Source organism: Hemicordylus capensis, chromosome 3, assembly GCF_027244095.1.
Source record: "Hemicordylus capensis ecotype Gifberg chromosome 3, rHemCap1.1.pri, whole genome shotgun sequence".
NCBI classification, from domain to species: domain Eukaryota; kingdom Metazoa; phylum Chordata; class Lepidosauria; order Squamata; family Cordylidae; genus Hemicordylus; species Hemicordylus capensis.
Genome location: NC_069659.1, coordinates 41492042 through 41507553, shown reverse-complemented (window position 1 = coordinate 41507553; position 15512 = coordinate 41492042). Strand labels below are relative to the sequence as shown.

The 15512-nt window shown below is 45.2% G+C and overlaps 1 protein-coding gene across 2 annotated transcripts in view; it reads right to left on the bottom strand.

Annotated features, from left to right (window-relative positions):
• PDS5B (PDS5 cohesin associated factor B) overlaps window positions 1-14666 on the bottom strand; it is a 152981-nt gene extending 138315 nt beyond the window's left edge. Inside the window, exon 1 of one of the 2 annotated variants that reach the window (XM_053308801.1) lies at window positions 14503-14666. The gene's annotated coding sequence lies outside the window, so the exon portion shown is untranslated. The remainder of the gene's footprint in view (window positions 1-14502) is intronic. The other variant, XM_053308800.1, reaches the window with a different exon arrangement.
• Window positions 14667-15512: the final 846 nt, after the last annotated feature.

Genomic DNA, 15512 nt, shown 5'->3' with positions numbered 1-15512 from the left:
AGGAGAAAATCAGTGAAGCGATATAACACGAGGTGTCAAGAGTGGAACCATGGGCATCTTCTGCCTGCCCTACTGCCGCCTCACCGCCCCCGGTGGTGGGGTCAGGTACATCCATTTTTTTTATTAGGGACATCAAATTTGGGTGGGGTATAACTTCTGTGAGAGGGCCAAATGGGCTCCGGTTACAGTGAAAAAGAACCCTTCACAGGTAAGACCAATGTCTCTTTTCCCACCGTAATTGGAGCCCATCCTAGGATTATGGGACATACCCAAGCCTGACCCTGGGAAAGAGCCTGGGAGGGAAGCGGAAGTTTAAACAACCTGCTGAAGCACAGTACGGCCCAGGGCTACCTGTGCTGTATGGAAAGAAGAGATCTTGTAATGCTTGATGAACGGGGTGACGGAGGACCAGGTTGCCACCTGACATATGGTTTGTAGTGGGGTCTTGGCTGAAAACGCTGCTGAAGTGGAGGCACTTCTGGTGGAGTGGGCAGTAATGCCCGTTGGTACTGGTATCTCCAGGGTCTTGTAGGCTAGGACAATGGTGTCCCTGATTCATTTTGAGAAAGTGGCTTTAGAGACCTTGTTCCCCAAGGTTGTGGTTCGGAAGGATATGAAGAGAGCATCAGACTTTTGGAATGTCTTTGTCCTCCGGATGTAAATGCATAAGGCCCTACACACATCCAGAGTGTGCCAGGTCCTTTCCCTAGGGTGGACTGGGGAAGGGCAAAAGGGTAAAAGAAGGGCAAGACCACCCGTTGAGAGCAATAGATGATCGAATTGATCTTGGGGATGAAAGTAGGATCCAGGTGGAGAATGACAGCTTCCTTTTGGAAGACACAGAGGAGACTGAGTGAGTGCGTTGAGAACCTTATTCAGATTCCATGAGGGAAATCTGGGGCGGGGGGGGGGGATCCAGGTTGTTCTATCCCTTTAGGAAGAGTCTAATGTGAGGGTGGAGAAGTGGTGAGCCCTGGGCATTCAGTTACAAGATCAAGGCTAGAGTGGACATCTGTCTGCGGAGGGTACTTGGTCGGAGACCTTGACTGAGGCCAGCCTGTAAGAATGCCAGTACATCTGGGATGCTTGCTTGCCATGGTGGGACAGAGGCTCTTCCTTCTGACCCAACATAAGAATGCTATCCAGGTAGTCTGGCAGATTCTGTTAGTCGATGGTCTCCTAGAAGCTAGGATTGTGGTCTGGACTTTGTCATTGTACCCCTGGTCAGCTAATGTTACACGCTCAATGTCCAGGCACTGAGTTGGACCCAATCCGGGTTGGAGTGGAGGATTCGGCCCTGCAATAGCAGATCTGGACACTTTGGAAGAGGCCATGTAGGACGGATCGATAGGGAGACCAGGTCGGCAAACCACGGTCGCCGAAGCCAGAAAGGTACCACGAGGATTAGTATGGCTTTCTCCTGACTGAACTTTTGAATTACTTTGGGGATGATCGCCATGGGCAGGAATGCGTACAAGGAGCCCTTTGGCCACCGGGCTGAGAGGGCATCTATCGCCTCCGCCTGAGGGTGATAGAACTGGGAGAAGAATCTGGGTAGTTGTCTGTTGCTGTGGGTTGCAAAGAGGTCCATCACTGCATACTCCAGGACTGCGGTCATCCTGTTGAATATCTCTGGGCTCAGAGACCACTCCGCTGGGTCCACCCTCTGATGCCTGAGCCAGTCTGCTCTCTGGTTGGAGACACTGTTCAGGTATTCAGCAGTCACGGAGAGGAGATTCCTTTCTGCCCAAGTCAAGAGCCTGGCGGACTCAGCCATCTTGTGCCACCCTGATTGTTTATGTAGGATTTTGCTATTACGTTATCTGTCCAGACAAGGACATGGCGGTGTTTGATGTGTGGAACAAAGTGTATTAGCGCTAGTCGGATGGCTCTGAGTTCCAGCAGGTTGATGGACTTCTCCTGCTCCCTCAGATGTCATTTGCCCTGTATGTAGTGATGGGAGAGGTGAACTCCCCAGCCTGTCAGACTGGCGTCTGTGGTTACGGTGACCTGGTAGGGAGGATTCAGCAGTAAATCTTCTGCAAGGGCTGAGGACCTCCACCAGGGCAGGGAAATGCGCAGCATAAGCAGGATTGGTATCCGTATTAAAATTTGGTCCTGGTAGGGTAGGAGGAAACATTGCAGGGTACGAGAGTGCCACCTGGCCCAGGTGGTGCAGTCAAGGCATGCTATCATGGAGCCCAGGAGCTTGGCCAGTGTCCTGAGGTCAGTGGAGTCATTGTCCAGCACGGATGTGGTGAGAGAGACTAACTTCTTTCTCCGCTCTAGTGAGAGAGATATTAGGCCCTTAAGGGTACAGAAGACGGCTCCTAGATGGAGGAAACTTTGAGCAGGCTGAAGGTGGCTCTTTTGCCTGTTCACTACAAAACCATGATCCCAGAGAAGCCATAGGGTGGTCTGGATGTCCCCCTGAGCTCAGGATAGCGAGGAAGACCAGATCAGAAGATCGTCCAGAAACAGATGGCTGTGGATCGCTCGCGTTCTCATGAAGGTGATTAGGGCTATCATGACCTTCATGAATACCCTCAGGGCTTAGGACAAGCCAAAGGGCATTGTCCGGTATTGGCAGTGTTTGCTGTCGAAGGAGAACCTAAGAAAATGGTGGTTGTGCAGATGAATAGGTATGTGTAGGTATGCTTCTGACATATATACCGATGCTAGGAACTCTTTGTACTTCACTACCTCCTTGATGGTCCTGAGAGACTCCATCCAGAACGGTCATTTGAGAATGAATCAATTCAGGGTTTTTAGGTCCAAGACCACTCTCCAGGAGCTTTCCTTTTTTGGTACCAAAAATAGCACTGAATACATGCCCTGACATGAGTCTATCAATGGAACTGATTCTATAGCCCTTATCTGGATGAGGTGATGGATTGCTTGTATCATCCTTCGCCGCTTGTCTGGATTCTTGGGGTACAGAGTGATGCTGAAGCAACTGGGAGGAAGGGAGGAGAATTCTAAGAAGAGCCCCTCAGAAATCGTCCTGATCACCCAGCAGTGGGAGGTGGCTACAGACCAGGCCTCTGCAAGATGGAGAAGCCAAGCCCCAACCTGCAAGGCATCATTGTTTGTGAGACTGGAAGGATGGGGATTGGAACTGCTTGTTGTACTGTTGCCAGAATGCTCCTCTGAGGCAGTGCTGCCACTGGTGGCGGCCAGCTGGTCTGGCATTGGTGTTCCTGTTGTCCCAAAAGGAGTTGCTGAATGAACAGCCCGGCTGTCTAAATGAAGGGCGAAAGGAGCAAAATATAGCCTACGGGCATCCGTTCTGCCGGATGGCGTGGCCTTCTTATCCCGTTTCTCCACTTTTTCTGTTTTCATTCCACTATAACTACAAAGTCTCTTTCCTAGGTGATCATAGTCAAATTTGCTTTCTAGGCAAGTTTGTCGCCATTTCCAAGCATGTTTGTCACAACATGCATCACTTTCCATTTACATAAACACTGACAGCGCAATCCTATGCATGTTTACATTGAGATAAGTCCCTCTGAGTAGGATTCAGACTAAGTTATTAATGACCAGTGTTCAGTGTTCCTTGTAACAGGGATTTCCAAATGTTATTGACTGGGGCGTAACAAGGCTGGAGTGGGCCCAGAGACAAAATTTTAAAATGGGCCCCTCGCTGATACACACATACACTTCACAATATATAGTCATGTGACTTGCCTCTGGGGAGGCCTCGAGGCGTGAGGGCCCCCAAGCAGCCTCCTCCCCTTGCCTAATAGTAGTTACGCCCCTGGTTATCGACTCAACTCCCATAATCCACAGCCAAAATCCATTGCAACTGCGGATGATGGAAGTTATAGTCAACATCATCTGGGAACCTCTGTTACAGGAAACAATGGTCATGACTAAGTCCCACTGAAATTAATGGGATTAAATTAGTTGTGACTTATCTCTCATTTATTTCAATGGTGATTATCATGACTAAATCTAGATCCTGTCCATTGATTTAAATAGGATCTAATAAGTGTGCATAGAACTGTGGCCTGAATCTCATTTGCCATTTCTCCCAATCATCAAGTTTCAAGAAATCATTGTCATATATGATGAGCAATCACTTGCTCTCTTGAATTTCAAATTTTATCATTTATTGTCTAATGATCATCAGCAGCTGCACATAGATTATTTATGGGTCCACTTCCTACCTCTATTTACCACTACTCCCAATCTTTCACAATACCTCCAGATCAAAGCCCAAAATGAGGTGACATGCAGTTTTGTATATTACCGTAAAAGTCTTTGGGCAAATAATGTGGTTAACAAATAGCATGCTTCACAATAGTGTAGCACAAAAACCATGACAGCATAGCATATTGGTTATGCTGTTGTTGTATTGTGTTGTATGAGTGTTGGACTAGAACTGTGAAGACACAAGTTTGAATCCACATTCAACCATGAAACTCACTGGGTGACTCTGGGCCAGTCATATATCTCTCAGCCTAACCTACCTCACAGGGTTGTTGTGAGGATAAACATAAGCATGTACTGAGCTCTTCGGAGGAGAGCGGGATATAAATATAAAAATAAAATAATATTGTCCAACTATTGTCTCACTTCTCTGACACCATTCCTCAACAGTCTTGCAGCTTCCTGAATTCATACATCTTGTATACAAGACAAAGCCAGGTAAATGAAGCAAGGCACAAGTTCCCGAGTGATGACCACAAGTGCTCTCCTACCTATCGTATATTATTATTATACCACAAGTGGCACGAAAGGAGCAGAGGAGATGCAAAGCTCAACAGAGAAGTTATAACAGAGAAGATTCACTATGATCACAGAAAGAACCAAGTTAAAGCAGAAATGTTCTAATCCAAACTGCTAAGATGAAAGATGGACAAAGGAGTTGGGGCTCACAGATGGACTTCATTAGCGACCTAAAGTTCTAGCTTTATGGGAGATAAATTTCTTTCCATACCTTGAAGAATGCTGGGAACCCATTCTTTCATTTCTTAGTCAACTTCTAAGAAAAGGTCCCAAACCTTTTATCATATCCTTAAAGGAAAACTCTGTTTTAGTTGCCATTTTCCAGGTCTACAGTATCATTCCCAAGATAGGATGTCCAGAGTTGTGCATGTTATTTTAAATATAGTTGCACTAAAGATATAAATAATGTTATTCCTTCTCTTGGCAACAACTAGTTTGCACCCATGGAACACACGTGAAGTTCAGATTTGGTTTTATTTATTTAAGGTTTTATTTATTTATTTAGGTAGGTAGGTAGGTTCCAGTGTGCAACACTCACAATGTGTGGCTCTCCAAGATTTTTGCAAATGAATAATGATGGAAAGATTGAGTTTAGCTTCACTGCCATTTCTCTGCCTTCCTTCAGGGCATCTCTTACACCTTTAGCACCTAATGGTCCCATATCTCTCTGGCAGATTCCCTACTTCTGACATTTCTCTTTTAAGTTTAGCATGTTGCTTCTCAAATACATTCTTGACTTGCTATTCACTGTTAACTTATATTTGTCTTTCTAGAATTTGTTCTCCCTTTTACTTTTCTCACATGAGGAAACTGGCAAGACTTCTAGCTAGCTTTTTTAAAGTCTTACTTCCTTCTATAGTCTCCTTAACTCTCTATTTAACATATTTTAAGGAATCTCCCTTTCTGAATATAAATATAACTGTGGCAGATAGTCTTGGCAATTTTCCACTCAATTAAATGTTGAATTTGGCAGTGCGGTAGTCACTGTTTCCAAGAAGCTTGACAAAACATCTCACATCACATCCTGGGTACCATTTCGTATTAAACTGTATGCCGTCTAAGTTCCATGTCCGTTCTAAGCCACAATCATTTACTATACCTAGACCTTGGCCGATATGCAGACTAAAATATGCACACAGAGAACACTCCTGTATGAAGGGGTGGTATGCAGCAACTGCCCCCCTTCCCTCTGCCGCCCTCTATGCCTCCCAAAAATATATTCCCTGCATCCTACTTTTAGGCTGGATGTCACTCATTTTGTGTTTTGCCATGACCCATATTTGCATGTTGTAGTCAGTTTCAGGGTGTCTGAAGTCAGCTACTATGATTATTATTATTATTATTATTATTATTATTATTATTAACTTGGACTGCCTTCCTGATTTTAAACACCACCAAAATATTGGTCAACAAAATCAAAGGTTATTTATAGTTAGTGTTTAGTACTATAGTTCACTATTGTTCTGGAATTTCTACTCATGGCAGTTCTATGGATAAGGCTATTTCATTTCTAATTTATTGGACTATGCATCTTCTCTGCCATACAGAGCAGCAACATCTCCAATACAATATAACCCATCCTTCCTACAGAGTTTTATGTTTTCACCATATGTATACTTTATTTTTCTATCAGAAGCTCTGATTCACTCATCTCCGCTTTCTTTTAGCATTAAAATATAGACATCAAAATGTTTTGTTCCTTGTTCAGCAAGTTTTTGTGGCTTCATTTTAGTCCTTCATATTGGCTCTGTGTTTCTGAGCATCCATTCCAATTTCTATCTTATCCCCAATTTGCAAACATAAAATGCAGAGATCTTCAACTTTGGTATGCATCATCCCTCCACGTGGACAGTTGTCCGTTCCTGTCAGCACTCCCTTGAAAGTCCGTTTAAACATTATCTATGTCATTTTTAATCTTAAACATCAGTACGCTGGTTCTATAGCAGCTCTTCTGTTCAAGTGCTCCTTTCCCTCCTCCCAATACTTCTTAGTGTTTAACTCCTCTGAATTTTTCATTCTGATACCACCATAAAAACTATGTTGTTTTACTTATCTCACCAACCCTGAATGCGCAATAGAAAGCACTTCCAAAAAAATTCTTGCTTTGAGACTCTGGACTTCCACCTCCAAAGCGGCAACTTAAGTTTTGCTTCCCAGACATCTCAACTAAGTTTTCTATAATCAATATCACCTGCATTAGCACAACCACTGGCTCCTCCTCAGCCTTCGCACTATGCCTGCAAGTAGGAACGTGGTTATATAGTAAAGTTACAGATCACCAAGCCATCTATAAAACCATGGTGCGGCCACATCTGGAGTACTCTCTACAATTCTGGTCACCACATCTAAAAAAAATGATATTGTAGAACTGGAAAAGGTGCAGAAGAGGGCAACCAAGATGATCAGGGTCCTAGAGCACCTTTCTTATGAGGCAAGGCTACAACACCTGGGGCTTTTTAGTTTAGAAAAAAAGATGACTGCAGGGGGACATGATAGAGGTCTATAAAATCATGCATGGTGTGTGGAGAAAGCAGATAGAGAGAAATTATTCTCCCTCCCACACAATACTAGAACCAGGGGTCATCCCATGAAATTGACTGCCAGGAAATCTAGGAACAGCAAACGGAAGTATTTTTTCAAACAACGCATAATCAACTCGTGGAATTCTCTGCCACAAGATGTGGTGATAGCCAACAACGTGGATGGCTTTAAGAGGGGTTTGGATAACTTCATGGAGGAGAGGTCTATTAATGGCTACTAGTCAGAGGCCCACCTCCAGCTTCAAAGGCAGGATGCCTCTGAGCACCAGTTGCAGGGGAGTAACAGCAGGAGAGAGGGCATGTCCTCAACTCCTACTGTAGGCTTCCAGTGGCATCTGGTGGGCCACTGTGTGAAACACGATGCTGGACAAGATGGGCCTTGGGCCCAATCCAGCAGGGCTGTTCTTATGTTCCTATATCACTACATTAATACCTCATCCTCTAAGGGATTTATATCCTGTCTTTCAGTCCTTAAAAGGGCCCCCAAGGCAGCTCATAACACAATAAGATAATCAACAATTTAAAACTCAGTGACACACTTTTGAACAAAAACTGAGAAAGAAGCAAGGTAAAAGGTATGTGTGTGTGTCGGGGGGACCAAGCCAACCCAGGTAAAATGTAAAGTGTGCCGTTGAGCCGGTGTCGACTCCTGGTGACCACAGAGCTCTGTGGTTGTCTGGCAGAATCCAGGAGAAGTTTACCATTGCCATCTCCCACGCAATATGATGCCTTTCAGCATCTTCCTATATCGCTGCCGCCTGATATAGGTTTCCCACAGTCTGGGAAACATACCATCAGGGATTCAAACCGGCAACATCTGGCTTGCTAAGCAAGTCATTTCCCCGCTGCACCATTAATACTTGGTCAGACCAACCCAGACAGCTGACAAAATAGGCATACGTCAATCAGGCATCAGAAACACACACACAAGGGGGGAGGGGCAGGTTGGCCTCTAAAGGTAGGATGTTTCACAATCTGGGAACTGCAATCAAAATTGCTGTGTCATGTCTGCCCCCAAAAGAGGCTTCCACAGATGGTGGAATACAAAGCAGAACTTTGGGATGATGAACAAAATAAGTAGGCAGATATTTATATAGGGAGAGATTGTCTTTAAATAAAATGGTCCAAATCATTACGAACATAAAGGTGATAACCAACAACTTTAACAGAGCCTGGAAATGAACTGGTAACCAACCAAAACTAAACATAATGGGAGTCCCATGCTTTCAAGCATATTCCCCAACAAGTACTCTTGCTGCATTTATTTTTTCTAGCTGAAGCTTCTGAGCACTCTTCAAGTGTAGCTGCATACAGAATGCATTTCAGTAACGTTATGGGTTTTATTTCCTGTAACAGGGATTTGAAGATGTTATTGAGTACAATTCCCATAATCCCCAAAAGCCATTGCAGCTAGGGATTCTGGGAGTTATTGTCAACAACATCTGGGAATCCCTGTTACAGGGAACATTGGTTATAATCCTTATGGATGAAGAATCAGAGCCCCTGTGAGCAAGCGGAAGGTACCAACAGACTTGGAGTGACCCACAGATATGTCACTTTTTAAAAGATCCACAATCTGGGGTCTAAAGGGGATAACTTCCCCCCCAATTGCCTCCATGTAAGTCAATGAGAATGTAGGTTCAGACTGCTGTTAGAAGACGAGTGGAACTAATAGAACTCAGTGACAAGCGGGGGAATGAGAGCTTGAACAAAAAGAGTGAGAAATCTATCAGCTTGAAGAGTACTCCCTCAAGCTACAACTGCTTTGGGGGCGGGGGGAGCCATCTAAAACGCTTTAGTTTTCTCATCAACCATTTCACCAAGGGAAGGAGACTGACACATTTAAACACTTGGTGGAGGGGTTTAACCCTCCCCAAAACACTTAATAACAACTGTATGCATATGAGCTCTCCTGAAAAACTGAGGCAAAAGCTGTGCACTCAATCTGTTAACCTGATGATAGGGATGTGCATGAACGCTTTTACAGGCCTCCAAACAGGTTCAAATACTGTGAGTTTGAGGTTTGAAGGCGGGGGGGTATCTCGCTTTAAGGGCAGGGGAGGATACACTTACCCCTCCCCCCCACTGGCACTCAGTTTTGGTAAAAGCCTTTGGGGCAGAAGTGTACCTCCCTGCCACCCCTTCCTCCTCTTTGGCCCAAAGAGGTTTGAAGTATTGCGCGTGTGCGCATGCAACGTGCGCACCCAATACTTCTGGCCACTTCCAGCTGAAGAGGAGGAAGGAGCGAAAGGGAGGTACGCTACCACCCCAAAGGCTTTTACCAAAATCGAGCACTGGTAGGGGGAAAGGGGGGGAGAGATATGCATCCACCCCTGCCCTTAAAGTGAGATCCCCCCACCCGCTCGAGCCACCCCCACCCGGTTCTGTGCACATCCCTACCTGATGATCATGGTATATGAGCACGTGCACACACAGTCACACAATAAAGTAACAACGTTCATCATAAGTTATAACAGTAACCTATTCAAGAAACCTATTTTAATGTGTTTTTATCTATAATTTTTATCTTTTTATGAATTTTAAATGTGTTATATTGTATGTTTTAATTCTGTAAACCACCTAGAGATTTTTATACTAGGCGGTATATAATTCAACAGCAAATAAATAAATAAGAATCCCTTTCCCTCCCTACAACCTTCACATATATTGATGAAAAGATTAAATTGAGTCCTCACCAGCCACTAATGCTCGAAACTTTAGGGCTGGAACTGAGTACCAGTGTCCCCTCAGCCTTGCACAAAAAAACCTAGAAATCAGAAAAAGTTAAATTTTTCATATGAAATAAGACCCAAGTTAGAGTAGGGAGTCCTGTCTTTGTTGCTTTTTTTCCCCCCCATGCTCAGCCATAGGATCAACACATGCACACCGCAACATTTTGTTGTAGGTTCATACTAGGAATGTGCTTGCAACGTGATTCCATGTCCGAATCGCAGCACAATCTCTTTAAAACCAAGGGCTTACACAGCCCCTTTAACACGAAGGACAGCAGGTCCACACCAGATCCTCCTCTGCTCGCGGCCTCGTCTGTAATCACTGTGTTCCCCCCAGCTATGATCGTGTGCCAGCGGGGTGTCTCCCAGCTGCCCTCGCGAGAGGGGAGCTGCAATCTATCCCATAAAGACAGTTCAGACGCATACCTTAGTAGATGTTATCAAAAGCCACCAAGAGGCCCATAAAAACCAACAGACACAAATCAGCCACCAGGGTGACCAAGTCAGTCTCAGTTCCAAAACAGTGTCAAAGTATTAAAACAATCAGTATCCTTCAGGAAAGCCTGATTTGTCACAATCCATTCAAATATTTTATATTTAAAACCCAATAAGTTGGAAACAAACCCATAATTTTTTAGGGTGGCTAGATCTAACAATGGCTTTTTCAACAGTCATCTTACAATTGCTTGCTTCATAACAGATGGTACTTTGGGCATAACCAAAGAAGCATTTAGAGTTTGCATCCCCAGTTAACCAATCATCTCCTGCCTTCCAGGACCCTCTGTAGTCATGGAAACCATTAATTTCTGAGCTACTATGCATGTGAGGGCTTCCATGTAGATGCTGAAAATCACCAAGGCAGTCAATCTGGGGTAGGCCAACACCACCTCCCAGACAACTCCTGCAGTACACCAACAGAATCCTTACCTATCGATCCTTATCCCGAATCCTATACTATTCTGATATCTCAACAGAATAGCCTCTCTCTATCCTCCAACCCTGGAAAGGGGTTGTAGCTCAGTGGTAGAGCATATTTTTGCACACAGAAGATCTCAGGTTTAATCTCTGGTATAGCCAAGTAGGTTTGGAAAATATTCCTATCCAAGAGCTCCAGTCAGCACAGACAATACTAAGCTAGATTGACCAATGGTCTGACTTGATATAAAGCAGCTTCCAATGTATGATCCTGTTGCAACGAAGTGTGCACGCTCAAAGTGAGATTATCGATCAAGATATATCTTTGGTGCATCCTGGAGCATGTCATTAAAACAAAAGATATGAACTTAATTCTCATCATCAGAAAATTATGGGGTTCCAGTAAGAGCAACAAAGTACACTCATTCTAACAATTCCTTCACTTGGAAATCTGTTCATTGGAATAAAAGGTGGAGTACTCTAGTCTAACTCATTGATCATCTCTTTTCTATAACTATGCTACATGTTTGAACTGCATAATAAACTCTCCCACTGAAGCACAAGGTTGTACAAGAATATAGAAAGTGCCAGACAACAGAAGACAAAACAGAATTCTGTCAGCAAATAGGACGGTCTACAGGAAGAGCATTGTAAGCATTTGAAAATAGTAAGAGATAATTCAGTGCTAGACAGCAAAAAGAAATTAGCCTGCTCAGCCTTTTGAATATATCTTTAAGGGTTCCAGAAAAACAAGGATGTCATCTTAGAAACATATTTAAGGTATACTAACAGTAGAAAGCAAAACAATATCAGTATAAAGCAAAACTCTTCATGGATGAATTTCCCACAGGCATAGAACATTTAAACATTTAGATACTGCAACTGATGTGTCCATCATGATGTCTAAGAACTGTTACAAATGTAAACAAAGTTACAACAACTATTGCTGGTTTAAGTATGTATATCATTCATCCCAAAGCATGAAAATGCAGGACGGCATTCTCACTGACAGGGGAAGGTTTTTAATTTTTGAAATGCTGCCCAACATTTTGATTCTGTATCATTTGTTTAGACTTAAGCATAAGCCTCTCATTTTTACAGACAATATGTATGGATTTTGTTACAAATTACTGGTACACAAACCTTAAATATAAGAAAATCAAAGGCAGTCCCCCTGATCAAAGGCCATCCACCTCCTACAAACCTAGAAATATATGCCAAGTCTGTAAGGGAGAAGGGTCCATTCACAAACTACACAGTAACAGCTTAGAGACTAAGCAAAGGGTTCAAAGAGAAACTGCTGACAGAAGAACACAACAGCCCATGCTATAATCATATTTGCTTCCCCACACACACCAAAGAATGAGGATGCACCTAATCACTAAAAGTTGATTACTCCTCACCAGAGGTGAACAAGCAATTGGCTATTTACAAACCTGTTACACACAGGCTTATGTTCAGTTTCAACAATTTAACACATGTAGGAAACTCGTTTAAATTAAAATAAATTTAGATTTGCACATACATATTCTGCATGTAATCCTACAGCTGAAATATCATCTGCAATTACATACATAACACATGCATGGCAATTATGTTTTTCCTGAAGTCATATATTCTACAACCAGTTGCCTATTAATTCCTAGAATACTTAAAAGGCATTAGCCTCATTCAGACAACTAGAAAGAGTACAATGAATATGTAAGGATGATTGGGATAGTACCTCTGACACACACGCACAGAGATCATGCCCTGAGCACAGAACCTATATAATATAAAGAACATACACACATATAGGCTGTACATGCATAAGCACAATCTCTATATCTTATTCACACAGTATGTCCAACATCTGTACGAGTGTGCACAGGTAAAGATCTGTACACAGGTACAGTTATTCAAACACTATGCCAAACACAAGTGCAGCAGTCACTTCATATCTGTACTTCCCCTCATGCATTTGTGGGGCCTATACCCAGATTTACTTTTTAAATGGGTACAAGAACAGTCATTTATACAAAGACAAAGTGCACAGATGTACACTCACACAACATAATATCTGACTAAGGCTCAGGAGCAGTGGCCTGTCACTATCAAAAACCTGCTCCCCACATTCAACATACTCTGTTAGCCTATATTCCACATATAACATATCCTATATAATGCAGCGAACATGACTTCCCATGTATGATTTGATAAAATATCAAAAGGCACAAACACCCAAAAATAAGCAAAGTTTTGAAAATGTATTTTTTAAAAAAAATGAATGAGCAACACAAACTCATATCTTTCACACAAGTTTCAAGACCCTATCAGATATCATTACAAAGTCAAAATCCCACACGGCTGTGAATCCCATTACAGTTTTAACAGCAGACTCATTCCTGTAGGAACTGTGCTAGTGCAGCTTAATTTTTTGAGGCTTTGTAAACCACTGGATTGCTGTTCACCAACAATGAGAAAGACTTGGACAAAGTATTTCATTTTTATTCAGGGTGAAATTTCAACCTGGGATTCTGGATGACATTAACTGTCTTCCAAAGTAAAGACCATTTGAAAGCAACATCTCACAACCACGCTTCTTGCATTGACACATACACACAAGTGTGGAGAGGCCTCCTTTTAATATTTTAAGCAAAGCGAGCCACACTTAAACCCAGAAGGATCTGGGTCTGATATGTTCAAGGCGATCAGCACCCAGCTTCACCACTTCTTCCGTGAGTGCCTCCAATGCCTGGCAAGTTAAAATGAGTAGGGGGGGCTCTGAACAGGGAACCCCTTCCACCCACCCACCCACTCACCCACCCACCCCACACACACACACACACTCCTTTCCACTCCCATTCCCAGCAGGGCCCAGCCAATGGCAGGCAGGCAAGGGCTGATCTGGGGCAGGGTGCTTCTGAGAGGGGGCCTAGGCCAACTAGGAAAGGCAAGGCACGAGCTCCGGGGCTTTCTGAACCATTCAGGTCTTGGGAGAAAGCGGCTCCCCTCCCCGGGCGGGTGCAAAGAAGGAAGCCGGATCGCAGGAGCGCCACATTTGAGGGCAGCCGAGCCGCCTTCTGCCGCTGCCCTCCTCCTCCTGCCTCCCTTCAGGAAGGCTGAAAGGAAGAACCCGGCCAGGCTAGCAATTCATATGGGGGTGGGGGGAGAGATGGAGAGCCAAGAAGATTTCCCAAAGCCTCAGGCAAGGTCACCCCCCCCCCCGCCGCCGCCGCCGCCTCTGCTCCCCACAGATCTCACACACACACAGCCACCCCACTCGCTTCCCCCGGAGGAAAAGGGCGGCAAGTTCAACGTGCAGAGAAGGCAAGGGGTGGCGGCAGCGAAGAAAGGAGCGGAGAGGGAGGTGCGGGGTGTGTGTGTGGGGGGGGGTGTCCCTGTCCCGGAGGAAGGAACATCGGTAGTATTATTATTGCTGCTGCTATTATTGTTTCTTCCTCGCCGCCGCCGCCTCGGTTTCCGCCTACCTAAATGACCGAGGAGAAGGAGAAGAATGAGACTATGAAGAGCAAGAGGTGGTGGCGGCGGCGGCGACCCAACGAGCTGCTGCTTCGCCCGCCCAGCGAGCGCCCTTCTCTTACCTCGTCCTTGCTGGCCGGCGGGCTGCAGCCGCTGCTTCTCTGGCGAGCGGATCCGGGCGGGCAGGCAGAGCCCGTCCGCTCCTCTCTGGCCCCACCGCGCTAGGCTCGGAGAGCCGCCGTCGCTCGCCACCGCAGCCAATCGCCGCCGGCCCCCCTCCTCCCTCCCCTTCCGCAGCTCGCCGTGGTGCTCTCCCCCCTCCTCCTCCACTTCGTCGGCTTCAAAATGGCGCCAACTTGTCTCCGGCGGCTCCGATGGACCCCGCTGCTGAGCGCTGGCGGGGGGGAGAGGGCAGCGCCAAACTGAGGCAGGAGCGACCCCTGCCGGAACGGAAAGGAACTTTCAAAAATAAATAAAAAGAGCGCGGGGAGGCGAGAGGACGCGCCCCACGAAACAGAACGGCCGCCATAAGGCAGCGGGGTAGTTTTGTTTTTCTCCGGTTTTGCGAGGCGAGGGACTATTGCGGTGCCTTGACGCTCCAGGTCCCAGGGAGGACCCGCGTGGCAAAACGGGCCATATGTAGGGGAAGGGGGGGGGGGTGAGAGAAACATTACATAAATGCTTGTTGTGCTTTCTGCAACAAGAGCTCCTAAGCAGGTTGACTGCAGTCCCAGCTTATTTAAGCTTGCAGCCCAATGCGGATTGCTCGGAGTAGGATGCGTAGGAATGCAGCCCGGTTCTGTGCATGTGTACTGAGAAAGAACACTTTCGCCCAGCTAAGTGCAAGCACTGCGGCTGCTGCGGCCTTAAATTAGGAGTGATTGGGGTTAATTAGCGTGCGCAGTGGCTAGGGGGACGTGCAATCCTAACGGTGAACCGGTTGCTCCCATTTAGCCTCCCCTGAAAAGCGCATGATCAATGAAAGGAGAAATTTTATGGACAAAATAATGGACTGTAATGATGTGTGAAAATCAAAACGACCAGCTTGAAGTGCATGACACAACGAACTTAAATAAGCTACAATCTTTATGTCCCATTAAAATCGGCACACGCCACTCTGGGCAGGACTGAA